We start from the raw sequence: 26,100 nt of genomic DNA, 5'->3' as shown, positions 1-26,100 counted from the left end.
GGAGGCAAGAGATAAGCAGCAATATTAAAGAGAGTTCGCTTGGGAAAGGAAAATCTCACTGTTCCCATTTTGTGAATGTATGAAAGGTTATGGCCCTTTGCCGCAAATCAACTTGTTGCAGAACCATTCGACATATTGCTGTCTTATTCGTTACAAAACTGATGCAATAATAGAGTCCAAGTAACACAATTTTCATGATGGCACAAATTAAAGTGTAGTTTTCCTATGTTTTTCTTAATATTATTGCAAATGTGATGATGGTATTTTTTTTTTGTTATTATAGATTTATTTTACATTCAGCAGTAGAACTGTGGGGGATGAAGCTACATTCAGTCTTCAAAATAGAGTTTTTGGACAGCCATTTTGCTTTTTTATCAATCCATTTGGGTGCCTAAATTGCAGCAAAAAACACATATTCAGCCCAAGGAGGGATGGGCTTCCTCCAGACATGCCTGCCTTTAATCTATTCATTTGTATATGTACTCCTACTATGGAGGCTCTGGAAATTTAGAGTTAGGACCACAGTAAATACAGAATCCCTTGACATGGGCATTGCAGCCTATGTATATATTTGCAAATGTGTGCAAACAAAACCCTATGTTTTTAACGTAAACTGTTAGACAGGGCCAATCCAGTTGTTTTGCAGGTTGGCTGGTAAGTATGCTGGGAATTTCTTTGTTTGTTTGTGCATTGCCCTTCCATGTGCACCTTGCTGCAAAACTCAATTATAGGTTGGGGTGATTACCACTTCTTTGTACAAATATCCAGTTTAGAAGAATCTTGAGGTTCTGTTTGAGCATGTCCCACTGTTAAAGAATATCTACAAGTACAAAAATTAAATATATTGCAGCTTATCACTCATTGATTGTGATGGTCACATTAGCTTTCTTTTTTTCAGGCTTTTTTTCTTAATTTTTTGGCAAGATGTTACACAATTCTTAGAGAAAACAGGGAACAATGCTAGCCTATAAGACTGCACAAAAGTCAGAGAGTACAGGAAGTTTTTAGCTGACCAGATTTCCACAAGAGGTACATTTTGCATGTATCAAACAGATATAACACAATGCTTTCAATAGTTTTTAACAATCCAAATAAGTAAAGTTTAGTTGGGGTTACATACACTTTAAAGCCCAACTCTGTGCACAACAGAGCTGGGGTCTTCCCGCACTGCACTGGCTAAATGCTCACTATTTCTAGTTGTGGTGGAAAAGCAGAAATAATCATTGTAATCCACGCTACGACTCCTTCCAGTAGTATGAAGGAGTTGAGTTGTAAGCTACTCACAGCCATGGCCACATGCTCATCCCCTCCACTCTAATGTAATGTAGAGTTACAAGTTATGTCATTATACGTGATGACGCAGAAGGACCACCGCAGACCAGAGAGTGGGTTTTATTCTACCTCTAGACATAACAAAAATGTAACCCTTGCAGTGCAGGTTTATATTTTGACTAATCTACCACAGAGTTAGGGTTTAATGTCTAATGCTGCTAGAAAGTCCTTTATTAACCAGTGCCACCTCGAAGTGTCGGGTGCTGAAGATTCTTTCAGTGGGTGCAGCTCTTCAACAGAACAAAGATTGGATGCATAGATGGTGGGATTTACCAGCATTATTGCTGTTCATTTAAAATTCACTCAGATTTCCTTGCACACTGTGACCTTCTGATGGTGTGCATTAGAAGCTGCAGCAAGTCAGATCCAGTATAATCTAGTTATTTCCTCCCCAGTCTCACTGTTCCTGGCCAACTCCTCCTATGTATTGGTTTTCATTTCTTTTTATCATGGAAGCTATCAGTATCACATGTGGATATTACCTTGGGTAGTATGCATTCAAATGCAGTCTGAGTAGGGACACCTCAAGGCTGTCATCCATCAAGGCATTTGAAAGTTGAATAACTCCCATTGTGAGCCAACCCAATGCTTACTTCATGAATGATGAAGTACTGAGGCAGAGTGCTGTATTGTTTTTAGGAAGTTATGCAAGGTCTCTCTCGCTGGTCATGGTCTGTCTCCATTGCATAGTGAAGCACAGATACCTTGTGAAGACATCACTGGATTCTAAAATAAGGTATCTAATGCAAATGCAAAGGTTTTTGCTTAAAAATGTCATTATCATGTTAATGAAAGGGGCGGGGATAAACCAGGGATGGAAAAATAATGTGAAGATTAAACTTCAGCTTCATCTTTAAATAAGCCTCTCTTAAGCTTACTGAAGGTGACATCTGAACAAGGCTGTCAAATAAATATAAGTACCGGTCTTATATGCACAACTCTATGACTTGTTATTGCTGGTACCTGCCCAAGGCCAGGCATCATTTATAAAAACAAACAAAATTCCTAAAAAATAATCCTCATGTGCAGACAAGCAGAAACTTTGATTGTAATTTTTATAAATGAACCAGCAGTAAATCCCAAACTATATACATCATCATGCGAAAAGAAAGAAAAGTTATCGGGAATATTGCAAATCCCATATTCAAGAATGACATACTGTATATCACCATTTGAATATGAAGTCTGTCACAAAGTTCATGAGTAGGTATCTCACCGTTCCCAGGCTCATATGTGAGTGGTTAAGCTTTGTCTCTCCTAGCACCACTAGAAGGCCTTCAAGCAATGAAGTATGGGTGTTATGGTTATATGGTACACAGGAAGGCCCCAAGTAGGCTTAGAACATAATGCTTTGACTTTGCCCAGATGCAGGAGGTGAGGAGAAATGGTTGGTTCCTCGCCTATGTGAGGCAAAGCCAGATTGCCCAGATATGCTCCGGACAGTGAACGTTGTGGGTTACCACTGCTAAGTCTCTTTATATTACACTTCATGAATGTGGCAGATGAGTGACTCTGATTTACATTTGTCTGTACATTTAAAATGCATACTGGGAGTTGCAGCAGCTGGAAGTTTGATTATAAACTGTTTGCATAATTTTATTGTAGTTGTGTCTGCCTATTTGATGAGTGCTGAGCTGACCATTATTGGAAAGTATACCTCATTATACTTTTGGATGGCCAAACATGTAATATGTTGGACTTATCTTTGTGGTTGTATGTTGATATGGTGGGCTGTCAAAAGCTCTCCCAGATGATAAGTTATTTGTGCATTTGCAATGTTCATTAAGTATATTTTGTTGGTTATGTGTTATAGAAGACACTGGTAGTGATAGCAGAATTCAGGCTTTACTTGTGTGGCTTAAGTTACAAACATAGAGAGCACATTGCAGCAGACTGTATAACAGCAGACATGTTTCAGACTCATTACTTCCTGTAGAGATGATAGAGAGAGGGAGGAACAAACAAGTTTTCAGATATACACAACTAGTAACCTTTAGTGTATAGTGCCATCTACTGGTCAAGTGATATTAACACACAATACTATATATAGTACATTATAGTACATGCTGTTGCATTCCCAACACCCCTTCTCAACGGCATGTGCATAATTATATGACATTTAGTCTCTTTTGTAGAAAACAATGACGTTCCCTTGGCAAAGGTTTGGTGAGTGCATCTGCAATCATCTCCTCTGATGGGCAGTACTGGATGTCGATAACCCCTTGTTCTTGCATGTCTCTGAGCAGATGATATCTTACATCAATGTGCTTGGTTCTTGGGTTAATCTTCTCAGAGTGTGTAAGCTTTATGCATCCCTGATTGTCTTCAAAGATGGGTGTGGGTTGTGACATATTCAGTCCCATGTCTAGTAGAAGTTGACGAATCCAAATGGCTTCTTGACATGCATGTGCTGCTGCTATGTATTCCGCTTCAGTTGAAGAGAGTGCAACAGTCACTTGTTTCCGACTAGACCAGCTTATGGTTCCTTGTCCATACTGGAAGATGTAACCACTTGTAGATTTGCGGTCAGTGGTATCTCCAGCCCAATCGGCGTCCACATATCCAATCAGTTTTGGGTTTGATGATGCTGAAAGTCGCAGCTTCATCCGATTTGTTCCCTTTAGGTACTGCATTACCCTCTTTACTGCATTCCAGTCGCGTTGACACGGCGTTGCGACTTTTCTGCAAAGTATTCCCACTGCTAGGGCGATGTCTGGTCTTGTCACGGTGGCGATGTATAGCAATTTTCCGATTGCCCTGCGGTAATAATCATTGTTAGGTAACAAGTTTTCTGTTCCATTGTTTTTTAGATAATCTGGTTCCATTGGTGTTTTTGCTTCCTTTGCATCTTGCATGTGAAACTGTTCTAACATTTCTGTAATTTTCTGACTTTGGTTAAGAAGATAGCTTCCATCCTCTTCCTGCTCTATTTGAATTCCTAGATAGTGAGTAATGTTCCCCAACTCTTTAATTTCAAAATTTTGTTTCAGTTTGTGAACTATTTGGTCATAGTCCCCTTCTTGTTCAAAACACGTCAAGATGTCATCGACGTATATTAGGATGTATGTCCATTTGTTCTCTTGATTCTTTGAATACAGACATGGATCTGCTTTACTTTTTGAGAACCCTTCTTTTCTGAGTATTTCGTTCACTTTTTCATTCCATGCTCTCGCCGCTTGCTTGAGCCCGTAGATGCTCTTTTGCAGTTTGCATACAAGGTTCTTTTCTTTCTCAAAGCCTGGTGGCTGTTCCATGTACAGATCCTCCTTGATGTCTCCATACAAAAAGGCAGTTTTGACATCTAGATGCTTTACTTGCATTCCCTTTCCGGCAGCAATACTAAGGAGTGTTCTTATAGTAGAATGTTTCACAACTGGAGCAAATGTCTCATCGTAATCTTCTCCAAATTTCTGGGAGTATCCCTTGGCAACTAATCTTGCTTTGTATCTATGGATGTTTCCTTCTGCATCATATTTTACTTTAAAAGTCCATTTGCTTCCGATGGTTTTGCGACCGGGAGGGAGTTCTGTTAGTGACCAAGTTTTATTTTCTTGAAGTGATTTTATTTCTTCTTCAGCTGCTTTTCTCCACTGATCGGCTTCCCTTCTCGGCAAAGTTTCTATGTCTTCCCAGGATGTTGGCTCCTGTGTTTGATGTGTTTCAGCTGCTTTTCTCCACTGATCGGCTTCCCTTCTCGGCAAAGTTTCTATGTCTTCCCAGGATGTTGGCTCCTGTGTTTGATGTGTTTTAGCAGCGTATGATAACCTGCGGGGTGGTATCCCTTTTGTCATTCGAGAGGATCTTCTGATTTCTTGTTGTTCAGTGGGTTCTATTGGCTCGTTGATTGTAAGTTCCACTTCTTCTTGTTCTGGCTCTTGTCCTGCTTCGCATGGGTCAGTGTCTCTTGACGATTTAGTGTGTAAATCTCCACATTTTTCAAGAATTGTATTATCTGATGCTTCACTTTCATCAAAATAAACACTGCGGCTTACTGTGACCTTGTTGGTCTTTGGACAAAGGATTCTATATCCCTTACTCTGCTCACTGTAGCCCACCAGAATGCCTTCTATGGCTTTGTTCTCCAACTTGGAGCGTTTCTGACTTGGAATGTGGGCATATGCTTTACAGCCAAATACTCTGATATGTCCTATGTTGGGTTTTGATCCATTCCACATTTCATATGGTGTACTCTCAATAGCTTTTGATGGGAGCCTGTTTTGTAGGTATGTTGCAGTCATTATTGCTTCTCCCCAGTATTTGTTAGGTAAGCCAGCGTCCGTAATCATACATCTGGTCATTTCTACAAGAGTGCGATTCTTTCTTTCCGCTACACCGTTTTGCTCAGGAGTGTATGGTACGGTTGTTTGGTGTATAATACCTTGTTTCTTTAGGTATGATTCCATCTCTTTATTCATATATTCCCCTCCATTGTCAGTGCGTATTATTCCAGGTTTCCTTTGAAACTTGTTGCTTGTCATAGCTACAAAATCTTGAAGTTTTTCTAATGTCTCACTTTTGTGCTTCATTAGATACGTTATTGTGTACCTGGAATAATCGTCGATGAAAGTCAGTAAATATCTGTTCCCGCCAGGTGTGATGGTTTTCATTGGTCCGCACACATCACTGTGTATCAGTTCCATGGGTTTAATGGTTTTACTCTGACTGGTCTGTGGAAGAAAGGTTCGGGTGGCATTTGCTTTGATGCAACACGCACACTTGCTGAGTGTGTGGCAAGGCAATATTTTCATGTTTTCTGATAGACTTCTCTTTGCAAAGTTATTTATAGCTTCTGGGTTTCGATGCCCCAATCTTCTATGCCACAGGTGGATGCACTTGTCATGTGGGCTATGAGTTGCCGCATTAGCCTTCTCACTTTCAGTGATGAGTTTGTACAGATGTTCATTTAATCTTCCTCTTGCTAGAATTTGCTTTCCATTTTGAATTGTGCATTCATTACCTCTGAACTGGACAGTGAGTCCATTGCTTGCAAGGGTTTTAACTGATAGGAGGCTTCCTTCTAGGCTTGGAACATATAGAACATTCTTTACAAGGATGCTCTGCTTGCCCCCTGATGGCGTTTTGCAGTTCAGAAATCCCTGACCTTTACCTTCTGCTGTAATACTTTTCCCATTTGCTAGGAAGACTTTATCTTTTACACTAAAATCAATTTCTGTGAAGAATGTCTCGTCGCTTGTCATGTGACTTGTTGCCCCTGAATCAATGTACCATCCATGTGAGGTACTATTCTGAGTCACTTTAAAAGTACCACTCCATGATGCACTTTCATTTTCTTTCATGACTGCTTTAGCTCTTTCTCTTGTGGGTAGCTCCCGCTTTCGCTGCTCAGCTTTCCAGATTGAACAGTTCTTTTTCAGGTGACCGGCCTTTTTGCAACGAAAACATACCCTGGTTTCTTTGCTTTGTCTTATGCCTTCATGCACCTTCACAGCTGCCTCTGGTCTCTCGTTCTCTTCACTATGCAGCATTTATAAGGGCACTGTATGATTCTGGAAGGCTGCACAGAAGTAGCGCCACAACATGGTTGCCTTTTATTTCTTCACCTATTGCACCCAGCTGGTCCACAATTTCTAGCATGGCATTTACATGTTCACCCATTTCCTGCCCTTTTTCCAGCCTCATCTTATACAGTTTGTGTAGTAGATATAGTTTACTGTTTAGGTTTGCACGTTCATGCAGCTTTTGTAATGCAGTCCACATACCTTTAGCTGTGCTTTCTTTCCTTATATGAATGAGTTGATCGTCCTCCACTAACAGGCTTATGACTGCTTTTGCTTGCCTATTTTTTCTGTCCCATTCTTCCGGGTTGTCATTGGGTCTGTGTGTATCTAGTACCTGCCACAAGTCATCTTTGGATAACAGCATTTCAAGCTTAAACTTCCATAGCTGGTAGTTGGTATTGTTGAGCTTTGCTATTGTAAACTTCATATCTGAAACACTTGCCATCTTTCAGTAAATTGGTAGGATTGTAAATGCAGCACTTACTTGCTTGTAGTTCTCCTTTTTCCAGTGTCTGGAGCTGGGCCTATAATCTGTTGGTTATGTGTTATAGAAGACACTGGTAGTGATAGCAAAATTCAGGCTTTACTTGTGTGGCTTAAGTTACAAACATAGAGAGCACATTGCAGCAGACTGTATAACAGCAGACATGTTTCAGACTCATTACTTCCTGAAGAGATGATAGAGAGAGGGAGGAACAAACAAGTTTTCAGATATACACAACTAGTAACCTTTAGTGTATAGTGCCATCTACTGGTCAAGTGATATTAACACACAATACTATATATAGTACATTATAGTACATGCTGTTGCATTCCCAACATATTTAAGGTTCACTTAAGGTGGATTGTAGTCTTAGTCAGGGGATCCGATAGAGTCTATGAACTAACTCAGTAAGTGTGCTAAATTGATTTTGGGATTTTTTGTGTCAGTAGAGGTAGCAGGACTCTCCTGCCCTGCCTTCCAAACACTGCACACTCAACTCCCTTTTTTAAAGATCAAGGAACCAAGTTGTTGTGCAGGCAGTGATATTGCACTTTATTGTAAAATCACTGTACAGTATACTGTATGTGGTGCTTTATAATAAAATATATGGATGTGACACTGAAAATAAAAATATCAATTTTACAAAGAAAAAACGCCTTGCTCACAAGCTATTTATAAAATGTCCCTTTCACAATACAGCAGTCTATGATGCAGCACACAGATTTGCCACTGAAAAAGTACCATAGAGCTCATATTCTACTTTCATAGAGACCATGATTATGCAATGCAATACTGTGCCCACATCATAGTGCAATGTAAAACATGAATAGAGTATAATTATCACACTGTGTTAAAATATATGGTGCCCCCAAATTGGCACAACACCACAACACAATATGAGATGATACTCAACAAAATTAAGATTGGGGGGTTGTAGAATAAAAATTCACAGTAAAATTAGCACAATGACAGCTACGTCTACACTCATTCACAGCCAGCACCACATAGCAGTCACTCCAGTACTCAAAGAAAGTATTAACCCCTATGACACACTTCTCCCCACTTTCTCTATTTTATTTAGAGATTGGGTGTACAGCATAACAATAAAGTAATCATCATTCATCCACTGCCACCTCAGGAACTTACAAAACCACCAGGAACTTTTCCAGAGGGCCCAAGCTAAGAATTAGAGAACGTAAAACCTAGTGTAATGCACCTCAATGCATGAAATGTGGTAAAGCACATGCATTTTTATGTTGATGAGCCCTTAAGGCCATTCAAACCTATCATCTCTGGTGTATTGAAGTGAGCAAATTAAGTCGCATGTCAACGTATGTTTAGTTAAAACAGCTTATTCAATTGAATTTGCTGCCAATGCAGAAGAAAGGTAAAAAAAAGCACATTTAGCATTTTTCCATTGCAGTGCACTACAATGCATGGTAATGTGTTACTGTGTGTTGTGATGTGATGCAACACATTTGGCATGTTACTTAAATGCATTGTAGTGCCATTGAAAATGGAACACAATGAGCTTGATTTACTAAAACTGGGGAGTGCAAAATCTGACACAGCTCTGCATCAGCTTCCAGGTTTCTTTGTCAAACCTTAATTGAACAACTGAAGTTAGAAGCTGATTGGCTACCATGCACAGTTGCACCTGATTTTGCACTCTGCATTTTTAGTAAATCAACCCCAATGCGCTAATGCATATAAGATGCATTACCATGTAATGTTGTAACACAGAAATGTTTCAGACCTCAGGGCCCAATCACACCATACACACTGCACTGCAAGACGTGCATTTTTGTGCCTTGTGATGCACTGTTAAACAGCTCATTCACAATGAATAGGCTGTAATGTCCAGAAATTATAGGTCTTGTTGTACATTTGTGAAGCACAGTGCAGAACACATTGAGGTTGATTTTACTTAAACTGGAGAGTGCAAAATCTGGTGCAGCTCTGCACAGAAACCAATCAGCTTACAGGTTTTTTGTCAAAATGTAACTGAACAAACTGAAGTTAGCAGCTGATTGCCTACCATGCACAGCTACACCAAAATTTAAAACACTCTCAAGTTTTAGTAAATCAAATCATTGTGATGCGCTGGGGTTTGTTGCAGCAAAAGGTGTGTTCTAAATGAGTGTTGAAGTGTCATTCAAAATAAAGGGCACAGTAGAACGTACCATTCGTAGGGTATGTTACTGCAATGTGGGTGTGTTAAAGGGGCCCTTACAGACAAAATACACTGTAATGTATAGTATTAGTATTCCATTCTGAACCACTCTGCCAGATACAGCCTATCTGAGAAGAAGCTCCTTTTTTTAGGAAGTTCCTACTACCTGGAAAGGGGTCCTCTGGTGGCTATCCTACATGTTTTCAGCTGGTTGCTGTTTGTAGGATGCACAGTCACTGAGGTCTGACAGGCAGAAAGGGCTACTTTGTAGCATGGCAGTATCAAGGCGGAACCAATCCAAGGGTGAAAGTGACTGCGGTAGGATTGGTAGGAGCTTGCAGTCTCAGGACCCAAGGAACAGATCAAGATGAATCAGCTTGCTACATGGCACCCCCCCCCCATCCCACATGAAATCTTTGTACTTGAAACAGCTCCTCCTCCGTCCCCCTTGTCCTGGCCCTGGGCACAGCTGCACCTGCATGCGACTGCTGCCACATCATCATATGGCAGGCAGGTGCAGCATTGGGACCATAACACTCAGCAGGATGGAGGAACTATACCATATAGGAGAGGAAAAAACAGAAACATTTAGAATAACATGGGAAAGATGGAATGAGTTTAAAATTTTAAAAAGATACATAGAACTGGTAGGAGTTTATGTGAAGAAAAGAAAGAGGGGCAATGTAAAATGAAGGGAAAAGATAGAGAGGAGAAAAGGAGGAGGGAGAAAGATGGTAAAGGGAGTAAAGAAGGAATATGAAGAAAAAGGGAAAGGGAAGTTAGGAGAAGAGCAGGGGAGGTAAATTCCGGGGTAGGGTTTGGGGGGGGAGGGGATTGGGAAAAATATGTTTTGAAAAATGTATTTGTACTGATTTATATAGTGTTTGTGATTGTGTAATATGAAACTAATAAAAAGATAATAGAAAAAAAAATTACACTCAGCAGGAGGAGGAAGGCATATACCCTGGATATTTTAAATTATGTATAGGGGAATTTTGAAGGATAATTCATACTCAATTGTAATATATGTGAATCTAGGAGAAAAAAAATTTTTTATTCTAGTATTTCCTCATACATTTTCTTTCTTTTTGCAATATCAGCCATTATTAATATCCTGTGGCAAGCCAGTAGCCTCTACAAACTGGAGCTGTAGACAGCCATTAATCCCTGTGGCTAAAACTCTTGGGAAGTGATGGGTCAGATATGCCTGCATATGGGTCAGTACTTACATTTTTAATATAGTGGTGGTTTTTTATGTGTGTTTGTGTGTATGTGTGTGTTCTTATGGCATATTCTCAATGTTCTAACAGTATAAAAAGCTACATGAGTAGAAAACACTTTCTATTCCCCATATCATTCTTAATTGAATCTATGTATACTCAGTAAGCACAGTTAATTAATTCTAGGTTAATTCAGGATGGCATATAGTTTAGGAGGTAGAAGCAGAGCATGTGGAACATTTTGGTGGATATGTTTGATATATGCTTTCATTGGTCACTATAAGTAAACAGTATTAGCTTTAGCGCTTAGATGAAATAAATGCAATTTTTCTATTCTCAAACATGACCTCCAAGCAATTATGCACAAGAATTTTTTCCTGTTTAACATTAACAGTCAAATCCATTTATGCTGCACAGACAGACAGTACAATACATTTATGCAGGTGAAGCACATATTCATGCTAAGAAGGCTGTATGCTTTTCCTTTCTCGTCTGTCTCCAAGTTTGCCAGAATTGGGAGGGAGTGATAGAAAAATACCTCATTTGCTTTAACGCAAGGTCTGAAAGCTAAGTCTGTAAAATTGGCCCAAAATACTGCCAGTGAATCCCATTTGCTTCAAAGTAACGTGATTAGTATTCAAAGAAAAAGAATCATTCCTTTCAAGGGATGTCTACAAAAGTGAAATCCAGCAGCGACCCAAGTGAAAGCAATTACATAAATTACTATAAAGAGACAAGCTACAATAACACCAAGCAGGATTACTCAAGTATGCCATGAAATGACTTGAAAAAGACTCAAGGGGACATGGAGCAAGCTGGACCTTTCTTTACCTGCTCGTATATGTTCTGGCTCTAGTAATGGATGCATCATTTCCTATAGAACATCTTTGAAAGTATACCATATAGTTAACATAAAATAACAATAACGTTCTGATCTAAAATTTTGAATTTAACCTTATGCTGTATTTTCTATTCTAAAAATGTTTATTTTGTTTGCTGCCCTGCTCACAAGAAATTTGTTGCTATGGGGACAGAACTATAAAAACTGTTATTATCTATCCATAAAACAGTTTATTTTTTTTTTACTCACACAGAGATGTACTATTTAGATAAAAGAAAAATAGAAATGTAATTAGATTTGTCTTAATTTTCTAACATGCTTTAGAAATTAAGGTGACTTAATTGACCAAATAGCCAAATAGGGCCATGACCCTATCTATTCAATTCCCAGTGCTGTGTCTACATAACCACAGTTTTTGAGTTCTGTCATTAAGTGATGGGAGTGATGGGAGTGTTGTAGGTTATATACTGATAAAAATTGCAAGCTACCACCCCATGTTGAAAGTCATGTGGCCTGGTATAGTAGAGGGAGGGGGGCTGTTTGCTTACTGTCCTCCTTTCCTGGCAAATTAGGCTGAATGCTTGGATAAGGGTCTATGTGGAATCTAAAAGGGAACCTTGCTGCTTTTTTTTTATTTGCTTTTTTGTGTACTGTCATTTTTAAATGATTATTATTTGCTGTTCTGTAACACACCATGCAGCTTTAAGGCATTCCTGTGTTATATAAAGGATTTTTGAACTTTCAGTGTTGCCCTTTAGGCTGCACAAAAGTGACTTCTCCCCTCTGAACAGTTTTTTTTTTTTGCATTGGTGCAAGCTCCCCAAGCCAGTGCCCATCTCTGCTTGCGTTTATTTTTTCAACAATAGCGTGCCTATTAAGCTTAAAATGGCCAGAAAAAACAACAAGATTTGGTTTCTAAAAATGTTCTAGGGTTTGGCACAATGTTTAGAATTTGCAATCTTCATGCTGGGTTTGCTGAACCTGCATCGAACCTAACCTGGCTAGGTTCACTCACCCCTAGTCACAATGATAAACATGGCTGAGGTTAATTAAATAGCCAAGTGCAGTGGAAAGTTAGAGAAAGCTTTTAATGCACAAGGCCCAGTGAAGAAAGAGTATATGTTTTAAAAGTCTGTCAAATACAGTTAGCTATGTTGACAAAAGCTACTGTTTTAGATTCATAATATTTAATAATTATAGCTTTTTGTATGGCACAATTTAGAACTTTTTTTTGTGCATACAAATGCTAGCAAACCTTTTTTAACATGATTATTTACCATATAAAAGTAATAAATTTAAAGTGATTTCTTTATTTAAAATAATAAACATTGTATACTTACCTGATCTGTGCAATGGTTTTGAACAGAGCGACTCCGAACCTCCTCTTCTGGGGGTCCCGTGCCCGATCTCTTGCCTCCTCCTCTTCTCTATGTGCCCCCATAGCAAGCTGCTTGCTATGGGGGCACACATGAAAGCGTGAATACCTGGGTGTGGTAAGTATTGGGAATTATTATTTGAAAAAGAGTAATCTATTACTTTGTGCTGTGAGCTACATATAATTAAAATCCTTTGATAATATGGAAGATAATTCAAACTTTTAGATTATATAGCTTAACTTTTCATCTCTTAACTTGCAAATTGCAAATCATCATGCCTTTAAAAATTATGTTGAGTTTGTAGCAATCAAACCCACAGAGATGAACGCGGTTCAACCATTTTGCTCCAACCTCCATCTTGGCAAAGGATCATCCATCTTATACAAATATACTTCTCCTCATCCCCCTCCCTCTCTGAGATCCACAGTGACATGTGGTCGGTGTGTGTGTGTTGGAAGTGTCACAGGCAGGCCAGAGCAAAGCAGGGAGCTCTGAGCTATAAAACCTCTCTGAGCTGGGTGCCGGGCGATCTAAGAAACTATGCAATCTGGCACCTCGTAAAAGGATAACCCAAGCCTTCCCCTGAGTTCAAAGACATTCCAGGGGAGTCATAAACTAGATACCACTTTTAAAACCCATTTTCCCCCTATGTCTCAAATCTTGGAATATGAGAGACTTACATAAAAACCAGGCATATCCACAGATTTGTAAAGAAAACAAAACCTCAGCGCCCAGGACTCTCCTATTACACACACAATTCCCCGTGAGATGCTGCTGTACACAGGTACAAAAACCAAAAAAACTTATATCAATAAAAACCAGCGCAAACCCACATAATCAATTGCATTACTCAACTTATTAAACAAACTTAAAGACCGTGACACAAAACCACTTTTGTGCTAGTAAAAAAATATATAAAATCAAAAATAAATTATATATAAATATATAAATAAATATATAAATAAAAAACATTAAATTCATAAGTCCAGTGACAAAAAAATCCCAAAAAATTAATTGACAGTCCCGTGACAAAATAAATCAAATTGTAATTAAATTATAATTTTCATTGGATTCTTCCGTGCCTTTAATCCCTTCACCATCCACCAGTGCAAAAACCAACATTAACCGCACTCACCAGATATTAGTGAGTCACACGCCTTTCAGGAATATTAAGGGCTCCTGGACCCCCTTTACTTTTTGTGAGACCTCCAAATGCTGCTTCCTCTTATGTCTGGGTACCTCTTCTGCTTACTCCTCTCACCGAATCCCCCAAGGAAAATCAGGAAGAAGAAAAGACCATAGCGTGATACCGTAGTGATTTCTCCTCAAAATAATCTCTCCAGACCACTCACATTCTTTTGCGGGATATAACCCGCATTTTATTTGAAACAACAATGATTTTCTTTCAAAATGATCCACTTTTCAAGTACAGCGACTTTTCATAAGAGACCCCACAGCCTAGTATACAGCAGGATGGCAGACCTCAGATGCAGACTCATCCACTATGCTAAGATGGCCCCTTGGAACGCACCGCTCGGCGTGCGTTCCACTCACCGGAAATGACGTCAGACGACGGAACAGGCAACCGGAAGTGCGTCAACGCGTTTCGCCCCACCCACAGGGCGTTATCAAGACGCTCATTTCCACTTCCAAGCCGCTTATAAAGCAATGGGAGATCCCTCCCACTAATTAATCTGGACACAAATCTGGACACAAGCATGTCCATCACCGCCATCCCTCTGTATACCCATGTGAGGTCCCTTTACAACAAAAACAAAGACCATTAAATTAGATGCATTAAAATTAAAAAACATGATACCTGATTTTAACCTTAAGTCTTCTACCCCAAACATAAGGGTAAAGACAGAGAATTACAATACATTAAATAAAAATTATTATTATTTTTTTTTTAAATAAAATAAAAAATAAATAAAAATGAAATAAAATAAAAAAATATATAAATATAAAGATGAAAATAAAAATAAAAATAAATATAAATAAAAATAAAAATAAATAAAAATAAAAATAAATTAAATTAAATTTAAATAAAATATATATAAATAAATAAAAATAAAAATATATAAAATAAATAAAAATAAAAATAAAAATAACTAAAAATAAATATAAAAATAAAAATAAATATAAAAATAAAACTAAAAATAAAGATAAAAATGACATCTGAATGTTATATATAATATAAAACTTCAAAAACACCTAATCATGAACACGCACTTCGGACATTAACTGGATATTACCAATTTGACAAAAAGCAATTTATATCAATTTATAGAGGGATGAAACTCTTGGGAAAGTGTTACCTAGCAAACCCTTGTTTATATATAGAAAACCACCAACTTTAAGGTCTCGACTTGTTAAAAATGTTCCAGATGTACCTAAGAAAATGGTTACTTTTTTGGATAGGGCTGGTTTTTTCAAGTGTGGGAGATGTTTGGCTTGTAGAACCCTGAAAGGGGACAGAAAAAAGCATTACAAGGATTTTCAATCCTGTTATAATGGAGCATCCCATAAGATCAATAAGTTTATATCATGTGACAGTACGCATGTTACCTATCTGCTGGAGTGCTCTTGTAAACTCCAGTATATAGGGAGAACAACGAGGAAACTTGCCACCAGATTGGGAGAACATATTAGAAACATAAAGAAGGGATTCAAACATCATAGTTTATCATATCATTTTAGAAGGCATCATAACAGAGATCCGGCATCGTTGAAATTTTGTGGGATAGATAGAGTAGAAGCCCCTTGGAGAGGAGGAAATATGGTAATAAATGTGTCTCAAAATGAAACGAAGTGGATTTATCAAATGGGTACATTGTATCCTAATGGGTTGAATGCAGATATTGATATAAATTGCTTTTTGTCAAATTGGTAATATCCAGTTAATGTCCGAAGTGCGTGTTCATGATTAGGTGTTTTTGAAGTTTTATATTATATATAACATTCAGATGTCATTTTTATCTTTATTTTTAGTTTTATTTTTATATTTATTTTTATTTTTATTTTTATATTTATTTTTAGTTATTTTTATTTATTTTATATATTTTTATTTATTTATATATATTTTATTTAATTTAATTTAATTTATTTTTATTTTTATTTTTATTTATTTTTATTTTTATTTATATTTATTTTTATTTTTATTTTCATCTTTATATTTATATTTATTTTTATTTTATTTCATTTTTATTTATTTTTTATTTTATTTAAAAAAAAAAAATAATAATTTTTATTTAATGTATTGTAATTCTCTGTCTTTACCCTTATGTTTGGGGTAGAAGACTTAAGGTTAAAATCAGGTATCATGTTTTTTAATTTTAATGCATCTAATTTAATGGTCTTTGTTTTTGTTGTAAAGGGACCTCACATGGGTATACAGAGGGATGGCGGTGATGGACATGCTTGTGTCCAGATTTGTGTCCAGATTAATTAGTGGGAGGGATCTCCCATTGCTTTATAAGCGGCTTGGAAGTGGAAATGAGCGTCTTGATAACGCCCTGTGGGTGGGGCGAAACGCGTTGACGCACTTCCGGTTGCCTGTTCCGTCGTCTGACGTCATTTCCGGTGAGTGGAACGCACGCCGAGCGGTGCGTTCCAAGGGGCCATCTTAGCATAGTGGATGAGTCTGCATCTGAGGTCTGCCATCCTGCTGTATACTAGGCTGTGGGGTCTCTTATGAAAAGTCGCTGTACTTGAAAAGTGGATCATTTTGAAAGAAAATCATTGTTGTTTCAAATAAAATGCGGGTTATATCCCGCAAAAGAATGTGAGTGGTCTGGAGAGATTATTTTGAGGAGAAATCACTACGGTATCACGCTATGGTCTTTTCTTCTTCCTGATTTTCCTTGGGGGATTCGGTGAGAGGAGTAAGCAGAAGAGGTACCCAGACATAAGAGGAAGCAGCATTTGGAGGTCTCACAAAAAGTAAAGGGGGTCCAGGAGCCCTTAATATTCCTGAAAGGCGTGTGACTCACTAATATCTGGTGAGTGCGGTTAATGTTGGTTTTTGCACTGGTGGATGGTGAAGGGATTAAAGGCACGGAAGAATCCAATGAAAATTATAATTTAATTACAATTTGATTTATTTTGTCACGGGACTGTCAATTAATTTTTTGGGATTTTTTTGTCACTGGACTTATGAATTTAATGTTTTTTATTTATATATTTATTTATATATTTATTTATATATAATTTATTTTTGATTTTATATATTTTTTTACTAGCACAAAAGTGGTTTTGTGTCACGGTCTTTAAGTTTGTTTAATAAGTTGAGTAATGCAATTGATTATGTGAGTTTGCGCTGGTTTTTATTGATATCCACAGATTGCTCACGATCAGACAACCAGCTTGATATGTCACACTCCTTGGCTGGAATATATAGGAAAGCAGAAAATTACATCTCTTGAACCATTCAAGTATGTATGTCATATTTCATATCTAACCGTTCCTCAGATGTGTCTGCATATTAATCTGCCCATGGGTGGAATGTTACTTGTGTCTAGGAAAGGTTATGAGCCAAAATATAAGCTAGGAGAGATTTTGGTTCTAGCTTGGGTCTCCGCCTAGACACCCCTCCCAAAATGAGGCATTGGTCCTTGGCTTCAGAGATACCCCCTGCTGGGGGACTACAAAATAGGCTGTCAGGCCTAAGAGTGGAGGTTGAAGAATTCTCCCTTTTAACATCAGAACAAACTTGGGAGACGGTACCCTTTTGCTCTGAAACTTGATCTGCTTAACCCAGTACTTTTGGCAAGTACTCTACCTCTCTAAACTTCTTTCTGTTACCTCTTTGCTGTGTTATTGCTCTCTGTGTATTTATATATATATATTGGCTATATATTTTTTCTGTAAATATTTTTATTGCGCCCTTTTGACCTTTTAGTAATACATCTTTTCTTGCTGAAAGTATTGAACTGTTTCTATAGCTCCTTAATGCAACTTACGAATTCATGCCGCTGAAGAACGCTACTGTGTGTGTTTAACCCTCTGTATAACCTGTCTGCGGTGACAGTGGTATACAGACAATTATCTAACCATCATAGTGTTATTGCTGATATTGCCGAGTTTCGTCTTTCTCTGTACAAAAAGGAGGTGGTGGCAGTGTGAAGGGGTAATTGCGTAATTAACCTGACCCAGTAACAATCACACTCAGGTTGCCGGTACATCGATTTGTGGTCCAGTGAGCTGGAAAATCATTGTGCAGGGTGCAGCTGGGCGTGGCATTGTTACATCGCGGTTTTAGATTGGCTAGTCCTTCGGTCACGAGTTCGGTGAGAAGGGCAGGGATCTGACGTCGCAATCATCACAGGGGTTATCATTGTCTTTGTGAACAGTAAAAGTACAGTCTGTTTTATTTATATATGCTACTTCTACATCTAATTCACTCTTGCTCCTATTCTGTATTGGTTTTTTCTATAGGACTCTGTATATCCAAATATTTGGCAATAAACTGAAGAATTCAAGTAAAAAAAACCTGCAGTGACAGGATATATAAATGTAATATTCAATTAGTTTTTACCAATATAAAAACAACCCTGTCAGTAAAAAATAAATTCCTAAACATGTCTATCTGCAAAAAAAACAGTGAATAATTACTTTTCCTGGATCCCACTCATGGTGGCTCCTCTAAGAGGAGTGCCCCTTACATCAGAATCCAGTGACTTGTCCCCTTACATCAGAATCCAGTGGAGTGCCCCTTACATCAGAATCCAGTGATGTGCCCCTTTACATTAGAATCCAGTGGAGTGATCTCTTACATCAGAATTCAGTGGAATGCTCCCTTACAGCAGCATCCAGTGGAGTGTCCCCTTACATCAACTTTCAGTTGTCCTAAGTGCTAACTGGACATGAAATCAGCTGGACAAGTGCGTGAAGCTCCTGGAAGAATGGAAGGGGGGGGGGAGATAGGTAGGAGAGAAAAGGGAGGGGGATTGCAGTGTGGGCAGGGCAGAGACAGGAGATGGGGGCAGGAGGAGGTGAAACAGATCTATCCTTCTCTTTTCTCTCCCATTCGTGCAGGAACGGGGGAGGGGGAGTGTGTTGGCTGGGCTGTTTGAGAGTGTCACATACACTCAGCCTTCACATCTGCAGCCATCCCAACCCTACGTTTATGGACAGTTTCTCCTGGGCACAACATCCATGGCGAGGGGGATTGGCCTGTGGAGGCACAAATTAAATCTGGTGGGGAGCACAGCACCCTCCTAGATCCGGCAATGATAGCAACTAAAGCACATTGTCAGTATGGCTGCTGGGAACCCACTCTTGCAAAATGAGATGGTTACATTATCCAAAAGCCCAGTTGATGGGGCCAACAGACCTAAGCTCACAGGCCAGGAAGTTGTTACTATGACAGGGAAATCCTACATTCATTCAACGGGTCTGCAAGTACGCAGGGTTCATCAAGAACCCATGGTAGACCTGTACCTCATGCCCACTGTGCAAATCCTACTATGAACACCTATTAATGATGAGGAGAATGATTGCCCAGACACAGATTTCCATTGTGTATAGGAATTTATTTTTTTTTAAAATTACATTGATGCTATGTTCAGTTGCCATTTCAGAAATAAATAGTGATTAATGGAATTCCTTCATGGATACATGGCATAAAATCTCACCTTAGCACTAGCTGCACATGCATCGTATTATTCAAGTATGAAATCATGCTTGTAGGCATTAACAGAGCACTTTCACTTACAGAATTAAAGCATGAAATTGACTGAGACCACTGACATAGGCTTTCTATGGGAGATTTATTCAGAGACTAACCTAATCAGCCACTTTAGATTGAATAAACTAACTCCTCATGCAGAACCTAAGAATTTGATTATATTTATTTCCTGTGTCTGTCATTTGTAGTGAGTGTTTTTCCATGTGCATAACTCATGTGTTACAGCTGAGGAGCCAAGAAACAGAGCAGAATATTTATTACATGTCAATGAATGCCCTTTTGTCTTTTTTAACCCCACATATCCAGTTAGCCCTATATAATTATCAGGAAAGTAAGATATAGAAATGACATATTTGTCAGGTGTTCATGTAACTTCTATAGGGGAATCTGAGGTGTAAAATTTAAAAACTTGCCAAATGCCAAAATGTGTCTACTTGGTAGCAAAAATAATTTGGAGAAGCAATGTTACGACAGAGATAAATAATACTACACATGCACTTTAGTATTTTTACTATTATTATTATTTAGGATCTATATGGCATCAATTCACATAAAAGTAACAAATGTGCTGCTGTGTGCTAACGCATGCGCTATGATGTGACCCTACTCTAAATCCTTTTTAAAAAACGGTAAGTAGGATTGAACAGACACATCATTTTACCTCAGTAAAACTCAGACTGCGTGCTCAATGTAATATTTTCCTCTTGGTTTACTGTGTATGTTTATATGAAAAATGGGAAATGCTATAGGCATTGACACTGATTTACAAATAAAATAACTGCAGTGTATTCTTCTGTGAATGAGAAACTACATGGCTGTTCATGTGTTTTAAACTGAATCTATATGAATTTAGTTACTGCAGATATTCAGTAGGATTTTACCTATCTTCCGTAAATTTCCAGAGTGCCCCTAAGCCCTAGAAGTCAGAGACCTCTAATATATAAATACTGATTTCATCTGTCTTCGATGCCCCACAAAATAATATAACAATGTGATAAGCAGCTTCTTTGGTGGGGACGGGAATGCCAAATGCCTGCATTAACATACTGAAGTCAGTTTACATACATAAAGTTCACAGCAGGTTCATGCTTTAAAATGTATCTACATCCAAAATCAAACATGTGGAATATCGCAGCATACTTGTCTTTAGATTAGGTGCCTGTATTGGTTTTCTTTTTTTCAGGCTTTTTTTCCTTTATTTTTACCTAGTCTTGTGATTAATACACTTCCTGTTCATGAGTGGTTGCAACTCCTCCTCCAGTGTACCTACGGAGAAAGTCATGGTTGTCACACAGACTGGACTTGACATTCCTGCCTTTGTTCATCTCCATTGCATTGGAGATGAGGAGACTAGTAGTTTACAAGGGCAATGCATTTGTGCCAAGATCAATAGAAATTTTCTGTACTTGATAAAAATGTTCTCAGCCCAGGGGCTGACTGACCATTTGGAAACTCGGCACTGCCATGAGATGCCCCTGGTACCTTTTTCATAGGCTTTTTTGAGTTTGGGCAAGGACACAGGGGCCCCATGATCCCCTATTGCCCAGGGGCCCCATGAGTTGTCAGTTAGCCCCTGCCTGGTACCTTATTCATAGGCTTTTTTGAGTTTGGGCAAGGACACAGGGACCCCATGATCCCCTATTGCCCGGGGGCTCTATGAGTTGTCAGTCCGCCCCTGTCTCAGCCTGAAAAAAAAAATGCAGCCACCACATCTATGGGTGTTATGCTTACTTCCTCACTGGGACTGTCCCTCGCAGACTCAACAATTCTCTAATGCAGGGCTGCCCATCATCCAATGCAATTTGCAAGTTAGGAACTTTATTTGGTTTCTTAGAATATCATCTGACACATTCTGTAAATTACAACTTAATTTTCTGTGTTTTATTCCTAACATAAACCTAGTGCTGCATTCTTAATCAAATTAGAACAAAGACAGTTAACACTGATAATCTCATTTTGGACCAAAACAGCTGAAAAATTGTATCTAGAAAAAGTTAAAGTGGAACTATATTTTATCTAAACCAAAAATGCTGTTTAAATCATTTTTAATATTCAAAGCAAAATCATCCATCCATTCATGTCTCCATGGTTTATTTTGTTGAGAAATTGCTTTTAAAAACACCCCCTAGAATTTCTGGCTGTGGCCATCTTGAGTAAGGGCAGATGATTCATGTAGCATTTACTTCCTTGAATCCACTTGTCCTTAGCTCAGGCATGCAAGCAGGAGAGGGTGTTCTTAGCTGAGAAAGCCCCTCCTCCTCTACTGAAGACTTTTGGGATGTATGACATCATTTGCTTAGGCATGGAAACCAGGAAGTAACTGAGAAATGTAAAAAAAAAGCTTAAAACAAGCAAATCCCCCCCCCCCACTACACTTCTTTCTCTAACTATTTTCCTTTCTGACTTATCTTTATTCCACACCTTGTATATGCCCTTATTAATCATATATCCCCAACAGAATAGAACATTTACTCTCATACAGGCGTGACTACTTCTACGTAACTCACGCATTCTTGATGCGGACACACAAAACATAACATACACGCCTTCCGATGCTACCCTTACCCAACGCCCCACAATCCCTTAACATAAGAGGTCACTATTAAATGGGTCAGTATTCATTTTACTTATATTGCCTTATCTAATATTCTCTTTGTATCTGCAGGTATGTAATATGCACTTGACATGATGTGATATCCTACCTTGATTTGTATTGCAGTTTAAACCTATGACCCGTCTGCGAAACGGGAGGCTATGTACTATGTCTATGCTTGGACTGTGATCCGTAGTTGTATATGCCTTGATATGCCTTTCTTCTTCTAATAAAAGTATTTTTGGAACAAAAAATAAAACAAGCAAATATGATTTACTTTTCAATCCATTTACTAATGCTAGCATCATAAGGATTCAAAACACTCAATGTTGGTTGAGAAAGTGAAGTTCCTCTTAAAGTTAAACTTTAGCAAAAAGCTAAATACACATTTTAGATACATATACAGGAGTTATTTAACTTGTCAGAGGATACTTGTAATTCTGTTCTTCCAATTTTGAGATTAAAGTATATGTGAACTTTGTAAAAGAACCCATTCCGTTTAACCTCCCTGGCGGTATGATTATTTCAGATTTTTGGTGTTGAAAGCGGTACCATTATTTTGCATGGAAATATGTAGTTTTTTTATTGTAGGCTGTAATATTTAGGAATAACTCACTGAAATCTGTTCGAACAAGAGTCTATTAAACATCCCGAGTATGATAAAATTTGAAACGCAAAATCATAAATTATAATTTAATAAATAATCATAAAAAATAATAATATAATAATAATACATTTAATTCAATAATATAATCAAACCAAAAACACTGAAATTTGAAATATAGCGCCAAGTTCGCACATCACTGAGCAAAGTCGCAAAATTGTTTTCAGTGTCTGAGGACAAATTTTTCCATGAATCATTATCACTCAATTCTGCAAGTGGTTCTGATTTACTATCGCTGTTCTCTAGCCGGTCTAAAACCGCTTTTGACCTAAAGGGACGCTTTTTGGACGCCATGGACTTTTCTAAGTTTCCAGGCAGAAAGAACAGTCAAAATGCAGACAGGGGACAGGACAAAGCACGAGGGACAAAATGTATGTGAAATGGTTTGAAACAGCAATGTTTTACTATGTAAAATTCATTTTGAAAAAAATGAAATTTTTTTAAAATTTTCAAATTTCCCACCGTCGGCGGCGCCCGTACGTCCCGACGTCACAGGGACCGGAACACAGAAGCCGGATGACGGCATCAGCCGGAGGAGATGGCCTGGGACGCTGCAGGGGACACATCGCGGGAGTGAAGGACAAGGTAAATGCTGGAGGGACTCCCTATGCAGCGCCGCATGGTAAGCCCGAGTGTAGCTCGGGGTTACCGCTTTTGGTACAGAAACTTTACCCCGAGCTACACTCGGGAATACCGCCAGGGAGGTTAAAATAGAAATGAAAGGCAATACATTTGGGTTTTCTCACATAAAAAAAATATAATTATAAATACTTGTTTTAGTTTTTGTACTGTGATTACATACCCTCTGTTCTCATCTACTTACGTAGATCAGAGAGCTGGAAAGAGAATAGCAGCAGCACACTGAACTTCCCAGTGAGTGGCTGTGCAGGGACAGCACAAGTTTGATCAATGGATTAGATCCCAGCACAGCTAGAAAACTGACCATGTTGTGCTCTCATGCCTAGTGTGCAAGGAACACCAGTGATTTCACACAAAGGAACCATTACAAAGAGAATAGGGTACATTTTCATACAAGTGCATGGTACCGCAGGCACATATCAGAAATATGAAATACTAACATAACATATTCTTTAACACAGTTCTTCTATGCAGTCTGGTGAACTGACTTTCTCTAACAACGTCAAATGGGATACACGGGGTAATGGGATCAGGAAAATGGGTTATACAAAAAAGTGCAAAAAGTCTAAAGAAGTATAAAAAGAGACTTATGAAAGGCAAATGTGTCTGGGTTCAGTTCATGGGGGTTCAATAAAGCCGTTACAAGGCTGTCTGTGTATGGGAGATTAGTCCTGGAGAGTGAGGATTCATTTGACATTTACTCTCAAAGATTGTAAGAACAAAAATTAATGTCAAGGTGGCTATGTGTCTCTTACACGTAATCAAAGGATTCTATACCACCTTTAATAAGAAGCAAAAAAATCTGTAATGCCCTTCTGAGATTCAAATCCAAATTAAAAGATGGAGTATAGCATGAGACACAACATGGGGTGAAATGAGACCACCAGAGTATTTTATAGAGTCAGAAATCTTGAGTTTATGCTGTAAAGGAGGGCTTAAGGACAATGGCCACAGGCGAGGTGGGGGTCAGATTAGAGAAGTAATAGCTGTGGGACCACAATTAATTGTATCAAGTAAGACCCATGAAGGGACTTCTATTTCAACACGTAAGAGGGCTAATGGTGCTTTTTAAGCTGCGTTGTAGTCCATGTTATTTAATCTATGGGAATAGGGAGGTGCAGTGAATGTGAGTGATGTAATCTGAGGTGCTTTAGGTGCACACTATTTTTGCACTTAAAAATGTTTTAAACAAAGCAAAAAACAAAACAAAATACATAAATAAGGTATTGACAGTGAATTATCTATCAGTTGTTGTGGACAGGTTTTTTTTGTACAGATTCATGCACTGTGATGTTGTGGAGAAATTGCTCAAGTGTAATGCATCTTCTGGTGAGCTCAGGGCATAGCAGAAATACTGTTCATGTCTTGTTAACCCACCTTTATTTGCAAATAAAGGAAAAATTCAAAACAAACAGTTGCCCTTGCTGGGGTTTCCACCACCACTTCAAAGTTTAAACAAAAATACATTCCTTTAAGCCTCCTGGCTTGCTTTCACAGCACCGCTTCTCAAGTCTTTAGCTTAGGGCTCTGGTTTGGTTCCTCAGACTGCCTCACTGGACTGCTGTGCTTATTTGCAATTGCTGTACCTCTTACTACACACACTCTGTACAGGTTTAGGGACTCTGTTCCCTCAAAGACTATACCTGGACTGTGCTGACATGCAAAGCTATGGCTGCCGCCTTGCAGCCTCATGGATTCCTGGGATAAGTAAAGTCCTAATGTCCTAGATTATAAGGTCTGTGAACACCTGCCCACACACCCTGTTGGTCTCCAGCAAGATCTGGGCACAGAATTAGAGGATTCTTCTCTCCCAAAACTCTTCAAGCCTCTGGACTTCAGATACTGATATGGGTAATACAAAACATGGAGAAAGATGAAAAACCACTTCCTCCATTCAGAACCAACATTCTGGAGGTCCAGAAACTGTAACCTTTGAGAACCCCGTGTTGTCTTCCATCCTACTAATAAAGTGGCAGGACCTAGCACTTTCAAAGAACATAGGGCACATATCCCAGCACTGCAATTCTAGAAACTCAAACATATTTTGGTAATATAGCTGTAAACCCAACCACTAAGATTTTCTATAAGTTTTAACAGCTGGTAATACTGGTATAAAATGGTGTCTGTTTGGGCACTTTGTACACAGGGCATTAGGAAAACTCTTCTGAATGATGGAAACTGACTGCTGGAAAATGTAGGTTAAAAAAAGTCAGTTTAGCCGCATTTGCATACCACGTTTATGCGCAATTATGTGCGTTTGCATTTAGAAACGTTTTTAAAAGATAACCTCAGGAGACCTTCCCAAATGCCCAGAATGCACTGAAAAATTGTAAAAAAATAACTATTTCAGACATTTTGAGAGGAATAGAGAGAGCAGAAGCAGAGAGAGCAGTATTGTGATGAACCGTCCCTTTGTGATAACATTTTGCCCTTTCTGTTCCAGTTTTATGTGGTCTTCCCATTCTACCCTTTTTAAAGCTGTATATGTTTAGCAGCTGTTATGTAGACAGGCATTCTACACTGGTTGTTTAGGGGAATGTGAACTTGTAGACTTTCACTTCTCTAGATTTC

General features: G+C 38.5%; 1 protein-coding gene and 1 pseudogene across 2 annotated transcripts in view; both read right to left on the bottom strand.

The window, feature by feature from the left end:
• Nucleotides 1-26,100, bottom strand: part of GRID2 (glutamate ionotropic receptor delta type subunit 2) — a 1,339,544-nt gene that overhangs the window by 70,968 nt on the left and 1,242,476 nt on the right. The window lies entirely within an intron of this gene.
• Nucleotides 3,515-4,207, bottom strand: LOC149470463 (uncharacterized; annotated as a pseudogene).

This window comes from Staurois parvus, unplaced genomic scaffold (assembly GCF_062004578.1).
Source record: "Staurois parvus isolate SC_StPar_1 unplaced genomic scaffold, SC_StPar_1.0 ptg000044l, whole genome shotgun sequence".
In the NCBI taxonomy this organism is placed as follows: Eukaryota; Metazoa; Chordata; class Amphibia; order Anura; family Ranidae; genus Staurois; species Staurois parvus.
The sequence above is the reverse complement of the archived record's forward strand: the minus strand, read 5'-3'. Positions and strand labels throughout refer to the sequence as shown.